This window comes from Rhopilema esculentum, chromosome 15 (genome assembly GCF_057945365.1).
Source record: "Rhopilema esculentum isolate cy_ngs chromosome 15, ASM5794536v1, whole genome shotgun sequence".
In the NCBI taxonomy this organism is placed as follows: Eukaryota; Metazoa; Cnidaria; class Scyphozoa; order Rhizostomeae; family Rhizostomatidae; genus Rhopilema; species Rhopilema esculentum.
Window position 1 is genome coordinate 6316139 of NC_142829.1, and position 18079 is coordinate 6334217.

At 34.6% G+C, this 18079-nt stretch overlaps 1 protein-coding gene across 13 annotated transcripts in view; it reads right to left on the reverse strand.

Moving 5' to 3' along the window:
• The window catches only part of LOC135685711 (uncharacterized), a 78377-nt gene that overhangs the window by 59599 nt on the left and 699 nt on the right, over positions 1 to 18079 (reverse strand). For 4 of the 13 annotated variants that reach the window (XM_065201732.2, XM_065201733.2, XM_065201726.2 and 1 more), the window contains exons 1-2: positions 6973 to 7117; positions 6408 to 6480 (exon numbers count right to left, since the gene is read on the reverse strand). The exons of 4 other annotated variants lie outside the window; for them this stretch is intronic. The gene's annotated coding sequence lies outside the window, so the exon portion shown is untranslated. Of the gene's footprint in view, positions 1 to 6407; positions 6878 to 6972; positions 7118 to 18079 lie in introns of those variants that run through there. 5 more of the 13 variants (XM_065201742.2, XM_065201729.2, XM_065201737.2 and 2 more) reach the window with 2 other exon arrangements.

Sequence of the window (18079 nt, forward strand, 5' to 3'; positions counted from 1 at the left end):
AGCGTTTCGTACGCTAGTTGACAAACATGCCATTTAAAGAAGCCCTTTCAAAGGCTAATGAAATCAAATATAAAAATCAGCAAAATCTGTGCGTTTCACTAAGAAAGAAGGAGATCAGAAATCACTTTAAAATGCAACCAAAAACGGTCTACTTTCAAATCAAGACTTTTGAAATCTTGTCAAACCATTTCTCTCTAAAAAAGGGGGGTTACATGATAATGGCATTAACCTTGTTAAAGAAGATAGAATCATATTTGAAGATAAAGAACTTCCCGAAGCTTTTAATCACCATTACATAAATATCGCAGAAGATCTTCTGGAAGAAAATCCACCAGCATAACGAAAAACGCACCCTTTCAAGACCATAAACATATTAGACTGATTCTGTAGGAATACCAAAATCACCCTAGTATATTAGCCATCATTCAAAATCGAGAAAGTTCGTTTGGTACATTTTCTCTTCATGAAGCTAAACCAGACGATGTTTTCAAACTCTTGCTTTCAATAAATGATAAGAAATCGACGGGCGAAGACAAAATACCCGCTAAATTTGTCCGTCTAGCTGCAAAGGAGCTATCCATTCCGCTAACAAAAGCTTTAAATACCAATATCAAAAATAGCAGATTACCAGACCGTGGAAAACGGGCTGCAGTCACACCTCTCGACAAAGGCGAACCTGTTCGAACAGTAGAAAACAATTTCCGTCCAGTTAGTGTGCTTAACACTTTTTCCAAGATATACGATAAAATAATAAAAGATCAGAATTAGTCCTCATCTCGATAAAACCCTGTCTGCTTTCGTTGCTGCCTACAGGAAGGCTTACAGTACACAGCATTTCTTAATTAAAATGCTTGAAGACTGGAAAGTCAAATTGGACAATGATTACATTGTCGGAACAGTTCTGATGGATTTATCAAAGGCCTTCGACAGTATCACGCATGACCTTCTTATTGCAAAACTTCATGCATATGGCTTTGATGAAGGTTCTCTAATCCTTATTTACTCCTATTTAAAAAGGCGCTTACAAGCAGTTCGAATACATTATACTTACAGTCAATGTGTTTTATCAGGGGTACCGCAAGGATCAGTCCTTGGCCCTATTCTTTTCAATTTCTACATCAATGACCATTTTTATTCCATTAAAAAGGCTTCTTTTATAAATTACTCAGATGACAACACTTTAACACATTTTTCAAAAAACCTGCCTCAATTAATTAACGTCTTGGAAAAAGAAGCAAGCATCGCCCTTGCCTGGCTCAATCAGAATGAAATGATTGCTAAGACAGAAAAATTTCATGTTCTTCTCGTCAAAAAGGATAAAGAAGTACCATTGGACATAGCATTTCTATTCAAGGGAAAACTATAAATTCTGAAGCTTCAGTAAAGTTGCTTGGCGTAACTATAGATCATAAACTGAATTTTGACATTCACATATCCGAGTTTTGGAAAAAGGCAGCAACCCAGCTAAATGTGCTTAAAAGACTAAAATCTTTCATTGGTTTTGATGAAAAAAAGGTATTGGTCTAAAGCTTTGTCTTCTCTAACTTTAACTACTGCCCTTAACTAGTGTGGTTTTTCTCCTCGGCTAGATCTATGGAGACCATCGGAAAAATACAGGAACGAGCCCTATGTATTCTTCACGATGACCACGATTCATCTTATAGAGATCTGCTTTGCAAATCACATAAATGCACAATGCATGTAAATCGGCAAAGGAACCTCTGTATTGAAATCTTCAAAACTGTAAAAAGGTTTAATCCTGAATTCATGCAAAATATTTTCGAACAAAGAACCTCTGATCGATCCTCACGTCGTCCACAAGACTTGCAGCACTACAGGCCCAACCAAACAACTTTCGGTACAAACAGCCTCAGGTCTCTCGGACCACAAATTTGGAATGGCTTACCACAGGAAATAAAATCTGCAGAAAATCTGATCCAATTCAAAAGATTAATTAAAAACTGGGACGGGGCAACCTGTACATGCAACGTATGCAAAACTTAATGATTTTATTAAAAATTTGTAGTTGAAAACTAATAAAAATTGTTGATTTAATTTGATATGTATACTTTGTAAATAATCGAATTAGACAAGTTACGGTATTGTAGCTTAAAATTATATATTTTCGATTTAGAATAAGATTACAAACAAACAAAAAGTGGACAGAAGGACAAGAGGACTAAAAACTAGGTGAGTGTGGGCGGCGGACAGGTGGGCGGCAGAAAGGAGGACTGCAATCTTTTCGAAATAATGATGCTCTCGAGAAATCAAGATCCTTATAATTCGTATTATCTTTGCTCCAGAAATGAAGGTTGGCTTAGAAAGTTGAATGAGGAAATCTTTTTCAATTTTCGGTTTGTTCATAGCAACTTTGGCTGGAAACGGCTAGCTGTTTCAAATAGCCAAGAATTCAATGAGTTAAAACAAGATGAAATACGGAACTTGATAAAAACTAATGCTACAAGAATGCCATACAGTCTCTGGATGATATTTAAATATGTCGTGGATCGACAACGCTAGTGTTGAATTTGTTAAGTTGGTCACCCTATGTATAAGCGCCTACGTAAGGGCCTTCTTACTTTTCTGCATAGGGTATTATCTTTAAAGTTATTGAGAAGAGTTGTCGTCTGAAATCATCAAGAACGAACGCATTATCACAACGAAACGCTGTTTTTCATTTATCTCATTCATGAATCATCACAGTCTAAAATGTAACTGTTTGTTTTTTATTTCATCGTCTTCTGGCAATCTTTCAGTCATTATAGCTGGACTTAATACTTACAATTGTCGTAAATGTTGGAAACTAAGGACGCAGAACCTTCCGTGTATCCTTACAAGGATGCTCAGCCAACTACCCAACAGTTAGATATGAAATCGAGTAAAAAAGATCATAACCATTTGGCTTTGCTACTGGAAGATGCACCTATCTCACCTATCTATTTAAAGGATCGCGTTCCTACCAATCAAAAGAGTTTAGTTTTTTTATGAATTTTCATGACGATGTAAAACTCTGTACATAGGACGCACCAGTAAGCGATTAATCGATGGAAGAAATTGCAAAAAAGCCAAATATCAAGTAATAAACTACCAGTAAAGCCTTTTTACGGTTTAGCCCCCCCCCCCACTTCTTTTAGAACCCCTACTTTTCTCAACGCTCCGCGGTGCCTGCATCAGACATTGTTCATTGCTTCGATGTGTAATCTTACGTTTAAAAGCCTGTTCTCTGTGTTTTTCTGGCATGTTTTAAATGTGAAATAAACAAATGTTTAGACATTCTAAATGGTCTAGTTTTAAACGATTTGAGAACTCCAGATCTACTGAATTTCGGAATTCTTCTGCCCCCAACCCTAGACCCCAGTTACATTGTTCACTAGCTGCGCTCGGGAAATCACAGGTGCTTTTTTTCAAAACTTGGCAACCTTGAAAAACGGTTCCGAAAAGAGAACAGCCACGACGTATTTGCAAAAGCCAAAATGCCCAAATAAAATGTGATCCGGCAATTGGTCAACATTTACTCAGAAACACAGAATGTTCCAAAACGTATAGTGACGACAACTTCAAAATCATTGGGCAGGCAAGATAGCCTTTTCTGTTTACATCCAAAACAAAGGATCTCGACTTGCGTAGACAGAAAGAGTTCAATTAGTTATTAGGCTCTTCAATTAGGTTAGCAGTTGCTGAATGGTAAAAAACAAAAGAACCAAACAAACGCGTCTTTTTTCCTCTCACATTACTTACGATCCACACCTGGATATAAATTTTCACCTTATTTTCGGTCATTGCCCGACGTTTGTACTCTGAAAAATGTTGAACGAAAAGTGCTATGTTATGTTTCCGGTATTTCGTGCAATCTTCAAGCTTTGCGGTACCAAAAACTTAACTAGGTAAAAGAGAAGGTATTTAGGTAAGCAGGCATCAGTTACGCAAATAAGGTAAAAGTGATAAAGCCACATGATTGAATCAAATTGAGAAGATGAAAAAACTAACAAGAGAAGATGACAAAACAAGATAGAAAGCAGCCCAAAGCACGATGTAGATCATTGAGAGAGGCAAGCCTCGTATTAGCTTAATGAAATTTGCTAAGTAAAAATATCGAAAACCAAAGGGCTACTAAATCAAGGTACCCATGAAAGCCTAAAAGTTCAAATAAGGGTCTAAAATCAAAAGTGTTGAACAAGAGAGTATGCAGATGCTGTTTCGAATAGCTTTTGCATATTCTATATAGATGTAATAAGCCTGATTAAAAGTCAAACCTTCCTTTCACGAAGTCATATGTAAATGGTTTTGGAAAATGCAAGCATTTTACAGCATGCTGAAGGCTTGTTCGTCTGACACTCCTCAGAGTACAAAACATCAGAATATGGTTTCGAAAGAGAAAGATGTAAAACATATTGTGGATCGAAATTAATATGCTGTATAATGCTTGCTTCTTTCAAAGCCATTTTCAAATTTTGTAGCGCCGAAAATTGTTCACACTTTTCGAAGACATATCTACAAAATCAAAGCAATGCAAAAGACTGAAGCTCTATACTACATACAGGCCAATATCTAAACTACTACTAGGAATATCTATACTACATACAGATCAATATCTATACTACTACTAGCAATATCTATACTACATACAGATCAATATCTAAACTACTACTAGGAATATCTATACTACATACAGATCAATATCTATACTACTATTAAGAATATCTATACTACATGCAGGCCAATATCTAAACTACTACTAGGAATATCTATACTACATCTATACTACTACTAGGAATATCTATACTACATACAGATCAATATCTATACTACTACTAGCAATATCTATACTACATACAGATCAATATCTATACTACTATTAGCAATATCTATACTACATACAGGCCAATATCTAGACTACTAGCTCTATCTAATGCTATCAAAATTTGATTCACTTGCAATGCTCGAGATTTGTTGATGCTAAATTGCATGGAAACAAAATCTATATCAGTATTTCATTATCATTTATATGGTTTTGCTGGTAACTCCAAAAAGCGTAATTGACGCTACTAGGATGCAATTTTTAATCATTTAGTGTGAGCAATTCTGAAAATCATCATCTGAGATGAGAATTTTTTAAACAGATTGACAGGAAAAATTGGAAAATAAGTTGCCTCCACCAACATCAAATCCTGTGGTGAACTTACAGTATGGCTTTCAATCCAGGATAGCTTACAAAACTAAGTTACTTGCTTCAAGCGTTCGGTGTCTTGGGCTTCTTCAGCTTTTCCGATGCTGTGAAGCCAAGTATTTTGAAAAAGAAGTTTTTTATCAACAATTAATGTGATAAACGTGACTTGATAGAGCATCTTCAGGAACTAATGCTGGTTCTGAGGTTTGATACCTTGCACGAATCTCTGTCGCAATGGTACTTAGGCCTTACCGCCAACAAGATTATCCGATACTTTACTGATCGCAGGCTGAGTTTTGCCGTTTTAGTAGAAGGAAGGTCGTAGATTTTTATTAATATGATGGCAGGCTTTGATATCACTATGTTTTTCACAATTGATGTAGAATAAGATACATTTATAAAAGAAAATGGAAGTGTAAAATAGAGAAAAAGACCTATATACATGCAAATGATTTCGTATGAAGTTAGATTGAAAACAGTTGAAAATATTATGATTGTTATAGGAAAAATTGATAAATGAGAATACTGATCTTCAATCTGAGGCAAGAGAGAGGCTTTTCATTGTATCTATAGACAGGTTCCCTTGTGGACTTTAAAATTACAAGCAACTGCTAAGACAAGATGTTACTATGACATTGTCAACTGACTTCGACGCCGAATCTCCATCCTCATCGCAACCAGTTATCGTAACGAAGAATAACTTATTCGCTCGTAACATTGCCGAATATCTAAGTTTTATTACATCCATGGTTAATTAAAACAGGCTTTCTTATGATTTTCTTTATGCTTTCAGTTTTTATATATTAGCCTGTAAAACTAGACTGTTAAACATAATTGTAAACCTTTTTGTCACAAAACTGTCTAATTCTTTCATAAATGGAAAGCCAGGAGTTGAGCGACATTTACGATCGATTAGCAGCAGTATTTTGCACAGCTCTCATAACATTTTCGAGTTTATCATCTTGCAGCTAGACTGATTAAGATTGCTCAACATTTTATCAAGTATTATATAATGAATTATGAATAAAGTGCAAATCCCCCAGATACCTCGATTATTCAAAATACCACTATACAGAATTAATGCTTAGAGGAGCATATCCATTCCTTTGGTAAAACACAAAATGGTAACTAACAAACACTATATTAGCATTATTTTCCACCCTGAATTGAAAACTAAAATCATCCCCACATAAAGCATTTATACACAGAATATTACGCTTTAGAAAATTGCATTACTTACTTAGATCTTATTTCGTCGATCGCGAGTAACTGCTTGCAAACTAGCTTGAGGTGGCTTGACTAATACGCAGCTCCTTGAAAATGAAATATTTTTTAGTTGAGATGGATGTCAGCTGTGTCTGACTTTATCTCGGTCTGACCGGCGAATGAAGTTGTTAGAAAGCTGTCAGCATATCATAGTGAAGTTATCGTCGTAAATATTAATGAGCTTTTCACTAAATAAAAGTCTGACCGCATCATATGCACTGCAATTGTGAATAAGCATGGTTTTCACCTGATAAACTGCCGTTCAAAGAGAACGATAAAATAGATTTTATGTTCAATAACAAAACCAATGTCATATTCCATCAACAGATATGAATGTTTATGTGTGACCCATTCTTATTGTCTGAAACGTTCCCAGTTCTTTTGCTCAACAGAGCCTAGTGAGAAGACCTTCAACTATTTGAAAACGCCATTCTATTCTCAACTAGCTGTTACATTTTTATCGATTGTTTACAAAGAGAGATTTCTTGCTACCTCACCGAATGCACTTAACGTTATTGCAAAATTATTTATCCTCTGACCTTGATGTTTCATACAAGATGCAGGCTTCTAGATCTTGTAATTTTCGCTTTGCAAAATCAGTCTTGAATTTAAAACCAAACTTTTTTTCACTGAATTAGCTTAGTAAGCTGACGATGTCTTGTATACTGAACTTGAACCTCATAAAAAGGCAGATTTGTTTGAAGGTGGCTTATCGCTTCTAATCGGATTTTTTTTCAAGTAGACAGATAATCAATGGATTTGCGAGTAAGATTGGGTTTTACATGACAAATTCAAAGAAATTCCAAAATCCTAAATTATGAAAGCTGAATCATGGAAACTCGATGCAGGACGTGTAATCGTAGAATTCTGCCATTGGTAATATGAGAGTTTTAGATAAGAGTACGGGTCTAATAATAAGTGCTGCGTACTATAAATGTTGTTGCACAACATTTCAGCATTTCAGTTACGTCACCCATGTTGTTTAACAAAATGTCACCAAAGCTGTTACGCAGCATTAAAACCAATCAATTTTTACGTTATACAGCAAAGTCATGAACAAAAGATTTGAGTATTCGTTTTCTGAAAACTTTACTTCTTAAATTATTAGTTGTGTAGATTTAAAAAAACTTGAAAATTTAGGATTTGAGATGTCTAGATCAGAGAAAGGAAATTCTATGAAGCTGGTATAAATGTAAATGGTATACACAAATTCAACCTAAGGCCTCATTTTGGAAAATCCTTCAAATTCTTTGTACAAAATCTTTCGGAGTGACAGCAAGGATTTTAGTCTACTTGGAAGTTTTCATCGTGGTATTACGCACGATGTTGATTTTATGACGACATAAAGAAAACAATTTTATAAGGGATTCGACCGTGATTGGCGGCTAGTGGAGTAAAGTTTTACCTGGAACAATTTTGGCGGTCAAAGCCTTGACAAGTTTTCAAACTTCATTTCACTGTAAAATCTAACATGCAAGCATAAATATTGTGAAAAATTATATCTAGCCTAGATATATGGTGTTGATACCAAATCTGAGCTTAAAAATGTCGTACAATGGAGTTTGGAGAAATTTCCTAAACGAGGCCGTAAGCCGAATTGGTGTATTGACTAATTATCAAAAACTTCAGTCCATAATAACCTTTTTAAAAACACATCTCCCTCCTTTGCAATGATATGATATTTGGGTTTTTTTTGTAGATTTCTATTTTCTTAGATACTAATTCTATATTAAAGATGGGTTTTGATTGTTTACGTTTAGATTGAACTGCAGTTGGGTTAAGTTGCTGGATTATTCCACAATGAAACAATTTTTGGACGTTTTTATAGTAGACAAGGAATACATGTAAATTTGAATTTTCATAGACGAAGAACTTCTGCTAGTCCTCTAACCTGATATCCAATTATACCTACAATTATTTGAAGATTTACTCAAGAGATTGAAAGTTAGGTTTCTAGCCAAACATTGGTAAAAAGTTTGAAATTTCAATTACAAACTTTATTTTGACATTTTGTACGAAATTTTAAGGGGTGAGAAACAAAAACGTGTTCCCTGTGTACAATTTTGAGCAAAAATGTTTAATTGTTTTTATCTTCAAACAGCAAATTCAAATCCATCGCTTACAACTATCTGAGAATTTCTTGGAGCTAAAGTACTAGACAAATGCCTCAAAATTGAACTTGGTTTTAAAAAATTAAATGAGTTGCCCTTTTATTTCTATAAAATCCATTTCTAAAAGTATTCTTATAGTAAAAACTACTAAACGTTATGACTATAAACCCGTTTTCTTTCCCCACCTTTTCTTCCCATTTGCTTGTATTAGATTACGTCTAATATTATAATTTGCATTTCATCTCATTAACTAAATGTATTTTATTAAATCTTCTAATAATGATAAATTATTTTACTTGATGTCTCATTAAATATTTACATGTCATATTGCATTAAGCATTCTTGTACAGTTATAAACCTTTTAGTAAATTCATAATTAAATAACTTGGTCATGATTTATAACAGATCTTTCATGATATTATAATTTGAATTCATCAATCATTATAGAAATTTCTCAATAGTTGATATTAAGCTTTTTCAACATCTAATCTCGATCGAGGGGATAAATTTAGACTGCAATTTAAAGATATTATTTGTAACAAATATTTTCTCTGGTAAAAGATCGAAATAGTTTTGAAAAAAGGAAGATGTTGAAACACGCTGAAGTTCTCGTCTTACGCTCTTCCGAGCATTAAACGTCAGCATAGGTTTTAAAATTATTTTGCATTAATTGCTTGCGGCTATCACATTCAGCGATGCCTTGGATTTGTGAGCGTTGAGCAAAAGAAGGAATTGGTATTTAGATACAATAAAGAATGGGGTGCTTTCGACTAGTTGCTATTGCAAATGCTTTATCGACAAAATGTTCTCATAACACCATAAATACACTTAAAAACTCTATGTTAAGCTGCGGTTCCAACAATGGCATCATATAAAAACAGAATGTACAAGAAGTTTTAAATCTTTACTTTTGTAGTGATTAGTATTCTCACGTGGACTATATATATCTGCACCATGCTATAATGACAGCCTAAAATATTTATTCTTATCAAAGCTATTGATCTGGTAATGGCGTCACATCAGTAAAGCAAGGCATAGCATATTCCAAGGGTTATCATCAATAAATACAGGCGTTATCTTATTGCCACTCATTAGAAGCTTGCTGGGTGTATGCTTAATTTCCTCCAATCTTTTTACTTAGCCTTTTCCATACTGGGTTTTACTAATTGGTTTCGCGTTACTTACAAACTTACGCAACTGAGCAAAATGCTCTAGTAATGCTCAATATTGGCATTGGAGTTTCATGAAAAGAAAGCGACATATTCCATTTTGTATAGAGTTCTAAAGTGATGACGTCATAGAAAGTAATTTTAGAATCTTGGAACTTGGATCCCAGAGCCTGAAAGAGCATCATAAAATACCTCCAAAAAGCATAATCAGTCAAATGTGTTTGGAATTGGCTGAGATACGGCCACTTGCGCCTTAGGGCTTTCCCCGTCAAACTTCTGTGATTTCGTCTCTGTTCATTACATTATAAACAGAGCCAAAATGACAGTGATTCGCTATAAAACCTCAAATCTTTTATTTGAAATATCTTAATCGGTTTTAGACATATTTGACTAATTTTGCATATTTGGGAGTATATTATGATGATCTTTAATTAAAAAATTTTCAAATAGGTTTTTGGTAACGTCACACTTTGACTCTAGAGATTTTAACTCTTACGTATGCTATATCGACCAAATTGGTTTAAAAGGAACCAAAAATTCATTTAAAAATTATACACAAAGAATTTGCGTTGAAATTGGCATCATCTCCGGAAAGAATGAACAGGAAGTTACTTAACTTGTGCTGTATTCATTACAGCTGTTTTCATTGACTGCATTCTTTTTAGAGCCTAAGACCCCATTTACACTACAGAAAAAAGTACAGATCTCTTTGGTTCCGTGCCTGAAAAAAGCGACGATAGGCCTTGCGTTTACACTAAGCATATTGGTTCCGTGCTAGCTTGGTAGTTTGGAAACGGTTCTGTTCTTCTTTGGTTTCGTTAAAATGCGAAACTCTTTGGTTCCTTTCCAGAATCGTGCTTGTTTTTTCTTGTGTAAACGGTCAGGAACAGAACTTATTGGTTACGATTGAAAACGGGGCTTGATCTAGGGTTAGGGCGAGGCTTTCTGAAAATGTCAGACATCATTGCCGCGCCACTGCGCATGCTTCAAATGAAAGTTCCGTCATTTTTAATTAAGCGTAAAAGGGGTCAAATTTGGATCCGTTCCCTTTTGTTTCAGTTTAAACGCGATGAAAAAAGTGATATTGTGCCCAAAGAAGATCTGTTATTCTTTCTGTGGTGTAAATGGGGTTTAATACTTGAATTAGATTTGTTAGGTTTCAAGACATTATTTCTTTTGCTTGTATATGACAAAATCTCCAGATTGTTAATTCAATACTCTTGAAAAATTTTACTCAAAATATCTTAATTAAGTGAATTTCAACATATGAATGATTTTGAAGTTTCTAACTCATATAGGTATTCCATTCTGCCAGGAAACAGCCATAAAACAAAGTAACAAGACTCAATAGGCATAAATCATCGATATGTGATGAGCAAAATCAAGCAAACAACATCCACCTTTTTTAATGAATGCTTTTTTCTACGGTTACCATCCAATAGAACCTTAAAGAATATAGGGTTCCACATCAAAGTGCTTTTCGTCTTTAGATACAGAGAGGTCTCAATGTAAATGGTTCCTTTTAGTTAGCATAAGCGCGTCCTGGTCAATGGTCGTTAGTCCTCATTGCTATGCTTCTTCGTAAATTTTGCAGGCAATAAATGTTAGGATTTGTGCATTTAAAGTTTGTTTGTATTTTCAAATGTCTTTTCGTCAATCAATAAGTTTTACTCCTTTGTTTCAGCATAATACTATTCGATAATTTTTCTAAAAATTTTGCAAAAACATATAAAGGGATAAATGTATAAACATAATTTTGTCCTAGATAGGCAGCAAAAACTTCTTGAAATTTAATTCACACACAACGACCTACTGAATATTTCAAATTTATGAGCTTATATTTAATTATTTATAATTCAATAATCTTCGTCGAACAGGCAGGAAAATAGTTGCTTTAATAAGGAAATAAGTTTAACCACCAGTACAGTTTCTACTTAGTGACAATAATTTGTTTCCACCTTGTATTTTAAAAGCAAGATTTCATTTCTACTGTAACTAAATTAAATTTGAGTCCCTATCCCACGAACAGTTGAAAGTAGCAGGACAACAAGAGAACGCTAAAAACGGATAATCCGTGTAATCTATAAGGCCTAAGCTCTGGTAGATTCACACTTTGCCTAGATTGTAACAAAGCTTGCAACGGAGTGTACTGAGAACAATAAAATATCATTATCCTCTGAGTAAAACTTAACTTCATTTGCTTCAACTGGATGGAATGATTTCATTGTGCTAATAGGTGACTAGTAGGAATGCAACATGCACTAATTGATTTTCCAGAAGACATAGCGTTCTCTCTTAAAAACGAAGAGCAAAAGGAATTGTATTCGAAAAGTTTTCAGTTACAGAAAAACCGATTTTCCATTATGGATATTGCTACATGAATATTTACAACGAGACCTTAGTTTTTTCACATATGAGGTGGATGGAAGACGTAGTAGATACTTCAATAAAGATTTAAGTTTATTAGTTTTTATTACCAGTATCGTAAAAAGGATAGGATTATTAGGAACATCTTTGTTTGGAAACATTGGCTTATAAAGAGATTGTTGATTTGAAACATAGGTTTTTCATAATATTTTAGGGGTACGAGCCAGGAAAACTAGTAGCTCGACTCTAGTTACTAAACAGGCTGAAATACTTCAATTTATTACATTAAATCTGCTTTCATATACCTTTCATCCCTGGACTTTTGTATTAATATAGTCTTTCTGTAAGCATGAATAGCTATTTATCTGATATGTTATTTGCATTATTTTCATTGACAAATTGTAGGTAAATAGAAACTAAAGAGAAAAGGAACAGGGAAATTACCTTGTGGATTAATAATGAAGTGTTACATATGCCACGTTATCATTCTTTCTTTAGTTAGTTTATTTTTATCTTGGCAACATGATGTTAGCTATAAAGGAATTCCTTGTAGCAGCAAGTAAACCTATTATGATTCCCATCTCAGTTCATCACCTCAATCAAATCTAACTGCAAATTTTATTTTCGCAGGCGATGAGTGCAAAAATAACCACGAATTGTTTTTATCTTTGTTTTTCGCCAGTATTTATTTGGGCGTTGCCTGATAGTTTTTGTTGATAAACGTTGTAGCATAATTTACGATAAATGTGGACGTCTCGTGAAAGTATAATTTGAAAATAAGGATCTATTGCTCTTGGCTTGGTTATAATACTGACATCCCAATACACGAATCTAATTATGCTCATTTCACTACTTTTCATTGTTTTAAAGTGTCAAAAAAGGTTTTCTTCAATGTATGCAATTCTATTCATGTTCCTTATCCACTAGTTACCAAATTTGATAATGATTTTGATTTATCCTAGGATAACGATACCTTGTAAGAAAGTCAATATTACTGCCAAAATACTTACTAAACCTTTAAAAGAGATAAAGAGAAAGAGATAAAGAGAAAGAGATAAAGGGATGAAAGATATGAAAGAGATAAGTCAGCTATCAAGATAGATTTTGCGGATCGTTTCTTCACATCTGCTTTCATCTGTTATAGCAAGACATACCATAAGGCAACCTCGAAAAAATATCGCTAAGCAACAATAAGCAAATGCTCATCCTGAACATATAACAGTATTCTTCTGAACGTTCCATCAAAGCATTCACTGAGTTGTAAGTCCAAGGCCTATGGTAAACATTTAGCAGGTCTTTATTTAGTTTTCAATTTTCTAGACAGCGGTATGAAGAAAATAAAGTTAGCTAAGCATACAATTGAATTCAGCTTAGTTAAACATTTTTATCTATCTATAACACTGATCAATTAAATTTTGTTTTCACAACACATGGATTGGTGATTGTAATACTATTAAAAGGAATCTCACAAGGATCTTTATCGGGATCTTTATTATTTGGCTTTTTCACGAAGAATGTGACTGAGAATACTAAAAATTCTGTAATTTCGCTGTTGGTGCCACTATCCATTCGTGTTAGAGGTCGGTTTAAACCGTCATCTAAGATCATGCAAAAGACTCTTGGAATGGAAGAAAGAAATCCCTTCTAGCATAATAAATGGAATAATCGCGATTTTACTTCTCCCATGGCTGCGGATCATTGCAAGATCTGCTCTTCGAAATGGCATTTTAAAACGAAAGCAAATTTACAACTTAGATATTGATATAAACAGTAAAAGATAAAAATCTATACATATTAACTGATCTATTGCAAATATTTAATCTATCAGTTTTGTCGATAACAACCGGATTTAAACATAAACACCTAAGTTTGTTATCTGTCACTCCTTGGCCATGAAAAACTGTTTACCCAACACCAATAGCCTTGCGAAATGAAAGATTAACTGAAATTAAGCAGACAGCCAGCGCCTTTTACATGCTTTTGATCTTGCCATATGCTGTTAAAATACTTTCTGAACAAGCGCTAGTCTTTAACATGCCAGTCTTTATCAGATGCAAATTAATGTATTAGAATCTTCTTCTTTGGTCAGACACAGGATTTTATTTGTTTATAGCGGACGTCTTGCAAAAAACTTGATGTCGACAATGATTTTTCAAAATAAAATTTAGCTAGAGACACGACAGTTAAAATTTGGCTAAAGACAGTTAAAATTTGGCTAAAGAAACAGGCTATATTTCTTGACTATTTAATAAACTAAGTTCTATTTTTTCGATTAATCATTACAGAAGTCGAGGAATGTTTTTAAGTTTGATCTAAGAGACAAACATACACTAATACTTTAAAGAAATCCCAACCTGAGGTTAAGGATAATTTTGATAAAAAAATTTCTGCAGTTATGTGAGACGTTGATCGGCCTAATTTAATGGGTAAAGCGTTTCCCTGAAATAATCGGAAAGCTATTATCATAAGCATTCGTGTAAATCACATATCTGCTTGATTCCATAGATGACAACACTTGAGTATTTGGCATTTCATCCGGACTGTATTCATTTGGCATTTGAGTATTTGGCATTCATTTGCTGACACTACCTTCCTCTAGAATTGCATATTGACTGGTCCTATGTTGGGTAACGGTGGTGATGTGACTGATTGAGATGTCAGTTATTTTTTACTTTTCTAGTAATTTTGAGATGGGATGGTATACACACTACCACTTTTCTAATTGCATTGCATTACGGTGTCACTATTTCTAATCTTTCTTAAACGACTGTAAGAGGCTTCATGACTTATGCATTCGTTTCATTTTTGATTTTAAGTATGAGCTCGCAGCTGTTTAAAAGCCATCACAAGTCGACAAAACAGCAATCTTCTATCAATTAAGACACCCACGAAGGCAAGGCTTCCAGCCTTGATTATAGTAGGAAGAAAAAACTACTTGTTGAGAAGCGTGGGTCAATTTATTTTGCTTGTAGAAACGTCATACCTTGGCAATATTGTATCACGTGAAACTGTAGAAAAGTTGTTCGGCTCGACATCAAGTAGGAATTATATTCAACACCACCAGCCTTTGAACAGAAATGTATCGCATTGTTTCCTGTATCAACTAAATTCATCTCTAACAATGACATTGTTAAAATGGAAAAGGTTAAATAGATAATGGTCAAGCATTTGACCAAATTTCACCCAAGGTTCGATACGAATCAGAAAATGTCTAGGCCAAAAACGATCACAAAAATAATAAAAGCAATGGTGTTAATAAGCCTCAGCACTTACATGCCAAATTTATGAGGCATGATTTTGAGGCAACTTTATGAGGTATGATGTAAAATATAAAAAAGGAAGCATTTTCACAGTTTTGTTGTGAAAATCTATTTGCTGCATGTATATTCTACGGAATGAGCTTGAAAAAAGTAGCAGACAGGCTATTTGTATGGCGAGACATTGTTGTTTAATAAAAAAATTGGCTATAAGAAACGTGTACTGGACAGTCAGAAAAATTGAGAAACTCTTGCATTTAATTTTGAAAAAATCCAAAACTCGGAAATTTTAAAAAATCTATCGACATGATTAGCTGGTTGGTTAAATTAAGACACAGGATAAAAAAAGTCACTAATACTTGAAAACAATAGGCCCATTGATGAGTCCCACTGTTTGCATTTACCCCTAGGCAACACATTTCTGTTGAGAAACTTCCAAGCGTTAAGAAACTGGAGTTCTCAAAGTCCACCTTTGTCTCTTATAGAAAATATAAGTCTATTCAGTCAATTTTTACAAGCCCCAACCATATTTTAAACTAAACCAGGCATCCTCCGGCAAACTAAAAAGCCCCAAGGAGGTTTGAGGAGTCAATCAATTTTAATTAGGCTAGAAATCCAATAAAGCGGTCGCTAATATACGTAGCTTGAGCGACGATTTGATGTGCATATTTACTAAGCTTGTTGAAGATAACCTTCATCACAGAAGACGCTCAAAATTATCTTTCTTTTATCTAACATATCTGAAAAGAATGAAGTGCCCATTATACAAAGAAAAGTTAAAGATGGACAATGAATCAGCAGTTAAATGGTGGAAGTCGGAGGAAAATCATAGACTCGAAAGAGACTGAGCTCAAGGGCATGTGTCACTTGCTTCTTCAAGCTAAAAAGCAGCTCAACAATTCAACAGTTCCCGTAATGCGCCTAGATTTTTGAATATGAAACTTTTCAACATGCTTTTCTTCCAGAACCTGTTTAAAATGAGACTAGTGAGCGAAATCTTTAATACAGTCTGCAATTGTGATTTACAGCAGCACATGTCGTTAATTGCGCGAAAATTTATTGAGTTAAATTGAATAGATTGAAAAAGATGGTGAGTAAACGAGCAGATAACACTCACTGGTGACTGATTATCCTCCAAGACCAAAATGACCGGCAGCTTATTTTCTTCAAACACGATAAAGTTCAGCGGCATTACAATTCTGGCGAACCATGAATATACGAAAATAACACGGGATTGTAACTGCCACTGGGCATATGCTGATACAGGACATTCATTAACATAGTCCGCGAGTTCCGAATTGAAATCAACAAAGGAGACCATTTTCAAGATCACATGAACACAAAGGACGCCATTAGCTTGTGAGTGGGAGAATGGGAGCAGGTTGGGTTGTCCCAGGAGAGTGTATCTCGCACAACAAGAAAGAAAAAAACCATTCAAAAATGAGTGACCTATGACACAATTTCATTCAATTTTATTTTGTCTTGCACACACACAATCCTTAAAGTTGGAAATAGTTAAAATTTCGCAAAGCAAATTGATCGCATAAAGTGACATTGTCCTTCAGGAGCGGAGCGGACCTACGAGTCCTTGTCGCTTACAAGCCCTGTGGGAGGTGGACGGGTCCCGTAAGGATAACAAAGGACTGGAGGCAAATAGAGCCAGACCACCTGTAGCCCTAGGTCCACGTCCAAGTTGCCCGACCGGGTACAAAAAGGTACAAAAAAGTGACATCATCAAGAATCTACTTTTAGAATTTTGACTCTTGACAACTCAACACGAAAAATACTATGAAACCCCTAAAAAAGCAAAAATCGGTCAAATTTGTCGCGAATTTACTGAGGTAGAATAGGTCTATTTGTTTTGGTTTATAGATTTTAGTACCAAGACAACATTACAACAATTTGATGGTTAAAGAGCCTGTGCTTATGTGAACATATCTAAGCAAAATTTCAACGTACTCATTGATCCTTTACATCTGAAATTATTTTGCTATAGTATTTCAAGTAATGCGGTCAAAATTGAGAAAATGAATTGAAATATTTTTGCGACGCAGTCCCTTTGGAACTGAAGAATTTTATTGTTTTTGAAAACCGGGGGCGACTGGTAACCCCCGACATAATAGTTATACTTTCTTTGATTTATAGCAAGGTTTAACAGATCATCACACTTTATGTGGAACATTTCGCAGAAAAATTAATAAATCATATCCACCCCCACTGCGAAGTTGTTGGTCAAATATGCCCACTTGGCCGAAGGATTTGCTATAAAGATTTATTGAAAGTTTCTTATTCACTATAAATGACGGTCAGATATAAAACATATACTTCTTTGTCATCTGCTTCTACTGCTTGATGCAACAATCGCAGAACCACAACTAATTCTGAGCCTTAATCAACCTTCCGTTGAGCGTCCATAGATCATCGTTAACTCATGTTTTGCTGCTCCAAAACATGTGCATAACGAATGCCATTTTCAAAAATGCTAACAATTTATTACGTATTAATGCCTTACTGTAGAGTAAATAGAAATATTCGTTGTTCGAATACTTAGAAAGTAATCTTCGATAAGGCTGCAAAATATAAAGAGACGCTCGTCCACACACTTTATTACCCAGCACCCATCTCGAGACGATGCAGAAATCTTTGGTCGCCTTGATCGAATGATGCAAAGACGTATTCAAGATACTCTGGCATTTCAGCAAAGTAATAACTATGGAAAACAACTCATTATCTAGCAGTCAT